Raw genomic sequence first — 4,229 nt, 5'->3', positions numbered from 1 at the left:
CTCTTCTCCTCCCCCTCCTCTCCCTCCCTCCTCCTCTCTCCCCCCTCCTCCTCTCTCTCCCCCCTCTTCTCCCTCCCCCTCCTCTCCCTCCCTCCTCCTCTCCCCTCCTCCTCCTCTCTCTCCCCCTCCCCCCTCCTCCTCCTCTCTCTCCCCCTCCCCCCCCCCTCCTCTCTCTCCCCCTCCCCCCTCCTCTCTCTCCCCCCTCTCCCTCCCCCTCCTCCTCTCCCTCCCTCCTCCTCCTCTCCCTCCCTCCCCCCTCCTCCTCTCCCTCCCTCCCCTCTCCCTCCCTCCTCCCTCCCCTCTCCCTCCCTCCCCTCTCCCTCCCTCCTCCTCCTCCTCTCCCTCCCCCCTCCTCCTCTCCCTCCCTCCCCCTCCTCCTCTCCCTCCCTCCCCCCTCCCTCCCCCCTCCCCTCCTCCTCCTCCTCTCCCCCTCCTCCTCTCCCTCCCCCCTCCCCCTCCCTCCTTCCCCTCCCCTCCTCCTCCCTCTCCTCTCCCTCCCCCCTTCCCCTCCCCTCCTCCTCCCTCTCCCCTTCCCCTCCTCCTCCCTCTCCTCTCCCCCCTTCCCCTCCTCCTCCCTCTCCTCTCCCCCCTTCCCCTCCTCCTCCCTCTCCTCTCCTCTCCCTTCCCCCTCCTCCTCCCTCTCCCTCCCCTTCCCTCCTCCTCCCTCTCCTCTCCCTCCCTCCCCCCCTCCTCCCGCCCCCCTCCTCCTTTCTCCCTCCCCCCTCCTCCTCCCTCCTTCCTCCCTTCTCCCCCCTCCTCTCTCCTCTCCCCTCCTCTCCCCTTCCCCCTCCTCCTTTCTCCCCCTCCCCCTTTCTCCCCCCTCCCCTCCTCCTTTCTCCCCCCCCTCCCCTCCTCCTTTCTCCCCCCCCCTCTCCCCCTCCTCCCTTCTCCCCCCTCCTCCCTCCCTCCTTCCTCCCTTCTCCCCCTCCTCTCCTCTCCTCCTCTCCCTCCCTCTCCTCTCCCCTCCCCCTCCTCCTTTCTCCCCCTCCTCCCCCCTCCTCCTTTCTCCCCCCCTCCTCCCCCTCCTCCTTTCTCCCCCCCTCCTCCCCTCCTCCTTTCTCCCCCCTCCTCCCCCTCCTCCTTTCTCCCCCCCTCCTCCCCCTCCTCCTTTCTCCCCCCCTCCTCCTTTCTCCCCCCCTCCTCCCCCTCCTCCTTTCTCCCCCCCTCCTCCCCCTCCTCCTTTCTCCCCCCCTCCTGCCCCTCCTCCTTTCTCCCCCCCTCCTCCTTTCTCCCCCCCTCCTCCCCCTCCTCCTTCCCTCCTCCTTTCTCCCCCCCCCTCCTCCTTTCTCCCCCCCCCCCTCCTCCCCCCCCTCCTCCTTTCTCCCCTTTCCCCGAGATTGCCTGGCTACAACCTGCCAACCTCCGCCCCACTCATTAACCCACTTCGGGCACCGGCCTCCCAGCCGCCCTCCTCCTCTGCAGAGACTCCAATCGGGGCACTCACCCCGGAGCCACACCTCAGCAACTTTCAGGGCTGAAACAGAACTTTACAAACCCCTTCTCGAGTCCAAACACACTCCCAGAAACTCTCTCTCTCTCTCTCTAAACGGCGCTGAGAGAGTTAATCTGGAGAGGAGGCAACATGTTGGTGATCGGAGCCTGCTCTGCTGGTCACGATCCCGAAGGCGCTCTCTCCTGCCAGGCGGTGAATCACTCGCTCTTGTACACACATCATTCTCACCGCCTCTTACCGTCCCCCTCTCACTCTCTTCCCCCCCTGATGCTTTTAACTTAAATATCAGGATTCCCAACACACAAGCGAGAGCAATTTGGGCGATCGAATTTCAAGTCAATTTCAATCTTTAAGTGGAAATGAACTCTCCCCCTCCGCTGCTCTCAATAAAGACCTTTTCTTGGGCTGGGGAATGGTCAGGATTTCCTAGAGTATCCACTTTGGGAAAGATACATGAAACTGACACTCACCCGCCGCGCTACATTGTAACCTTTCGCTGTGTCAGTTTCGCTCGCCTCGGCCAGAATCAGCTGCTTCCGATCGCGGACCCGGATCTAGTTGCTGGGCAACTTGTTCTTTTTGGGAGGGGAGGAGGGTGTTTGCCTCTCCGCCCCCTCCCTTGGCCGGACGTGAACGCCTGGTGCCGTTCGGGAGTTGTAGTTCTGACGATGCCCTCAGCCGCAGGCTTTTGGGATCACATTGCACCCCTAGAATGTGTCAAAACTCTCATGGCACAGGAGGAGGCCATTCAGCCCCCTCCAGCCTTTCTTCACCCAGAGAGTGGTGAACCTGTGGAATTCTCTGCCACATAAGGGCAGTTGAGGCCAATTCATTAAATATATTCAAGAAGGAGTTGGATATATTTCTTAAGGCTAAAGGGATCAAGGGATATGGGGAGAAAGTAGAGACAGGGTACTGAATTTGTACTTCTTGCAATCTAGTATACTGTATTCGCTGCTCACGATGTGGTCTCCTCTACATTGGGGAGACCAAACGCAGATTGGGTGACCGCTTTGTGGAACACCTCCGTTCAGTCCGTAAGGGTGACCCCGAGCTTCCGGTCGCCTGTCATTTTAATTCACCGCCCCATTCCCACTCGGACCTCACCGTACTCGGGCTCTTGCATTGTTCCACGGAAGCTCAGTGTAAACTCGAGGAACAGCACCTCATCTTCCGATTAGGCATTTTACAGCCTTCCGGACTCAATATCGAGTTCAACAATTTCAGATCATAACCTCGGCCCCTATTACATTTTTACTTATATATTTTTTCCCCACCCCTTTGTTTTGGGTTTTCTCTCCCTCCCCCCCACCTTCCTCTTTTTTTTTTACATGGCAGCTGTCTCTCATTCTGCCAGCGCATTTCACACCTAATCTGGAGCCGTCTTTTGTCTCCACTAGTCCGACCACCATCTCGTCTGGTTTTGAATACCTCTTAATGTCTCTTTCACTTCTTTTGTTCCCTCCCCAGCCCTCCTTTCGATCGATTTCATTTCCTTTCCAGTTTTGAAGAAGGGTTTCGACCCGAAACGTCGACTCTAATTTCTCTCCACGGATGTTGCCTGGCCTGCTGAGTTTTTCCAGCATTTTCTGTTGTTACACTGAGTTTGGATGAGCAGCCAAGATCTCATTGAATGGCGGAGCATGCTCGAGGGGTTGAATGGCCTACTCCTGCTCCTATCGCCTATGTTTCTATGCCTGTGCCACCCTTCATATACTCAAGGACCGATCGCCCACAGCCCTTTGGGGGCAGAGAATTCCAAATATTTGTATCTCTTTGGAAGTGCCAATGTTGAACTGCCCAGTGGGAATGCCAACATAATGTGGAGGCATTGCCTGGCGCCCAATGACCTTGCACTGCCCTTCCAAATTTCCCTTCTTCTCTTCTGCGTGTTTTGACACCTTCTGTGGTGTAAATGTGTCTCCCCACCCAAAAAAGCCATTCTCCGAGTGTGAACCATGGCAGTTAGTGCCCGCTGGGTACGGTACCCATCTCAGCCCACCCGATGTCTGCAGGCGTGTGTCAGCCGTGGCTCAGTTGGGCAGCACTCTCGCCTCTGCGTCAGAATGGTTGTGGGTTCAAGTCCCACTCCAGAGACTTGCGCACAAATATCTAGGCTGACACTCCCAGTGCGGTGCTGAGGGAGAGCTACACTGTCGAAGATGCCGTCTTTCGGATGAGACGTTAAACCGAGGCCCCGTCTGCTCTCTCGGGTGGATGTAAAAGATTCCACGGCACTATTTCGAAGAAGAGCAGGGGGAGTTATCCCCAGTGTCGTGGCCAATATATATCCTTTAATTAATATAACAAGATTATCTGGTCATTATCACATTGCTGTTTGCGGGAGCTTGCTGTGCACAAATTAGCTACCACGTTTCCTACATTACAACACTTCGAAAAGTACTTAATTGGCTGTCAGGGTAGATGCTGAGAGGCTGGTTCCCCCTGGCTGGAGAGTCTAGAACTAGGGGTCACAGTCTCAGGATAAGGGGTCGGCCATTTAAGACTGAGATGAGGAGGAATTTCTTCACTCAGAGGGTGGTGAATCTTTGGAATTCTCTGCCCCAGAGGGCTGTGGAGGTGGAGTCAGTGAATATATGCAAGGCGGAGAGAGACAGAGCTACAGGGGGGTCAAGGGTTGTGGGGAACAGGCAGGGAAGTGGAGTCGAGGCCAAGCTCAGACCAGCCATGATCTTATTGAATGGTGGAGCAGGCTCGAGGGGCCGAATGGCCGACTGCTCCTATTTCTTATGTTCTTAAAGTGCTTTGGAATGTC

At 57.1% G+C, this 4,229-nt stretch overlaps 1 protein-coding gene across 1 annotated transcript in view; it reads right to left on the bottom strand.

The window, feature by feature from the left end:
- The window catches only part of LOC147096829 (SERTA domain-containing protein 1-like), a 42,470-nt gene extending 40,384 nt beyond the window's left edge, over positions 1 to 2,086 (bottom strand). The window contains exon 1 of the mRNA XM_085973471.1: positions 1,924 to 2,086. The gene's annotated coding sequence lies outside the window, so the exon portion shown is untranslated. The remainder of the gene's footprint in view (positions 1 to 1,923) is intronic.
- Positions 2,087 to 4,229: the final 2,143 nt, after the last annotated feature.

The sequence above is a fragment of the Somniosus microcephalus genome, chromosome 34, assembly GCF_052327205.1.
Source record: "Somniosus microcephalus isolate GS21.2 chromosome 34, FLI_Smic_1.0, whole genome shotgun sequence".
NCBI lineage: Eukaryota > Metazoa > Chordata > Chondrichthyes > Squaliformes > Somniosidae > Somniosus > Somniosus microcephalus.
The sequence above is the reverse complement of the archived record's forward strand: the minus strand, read 5'-3'. Positions and strand labels throughout refer to the sequence as shown.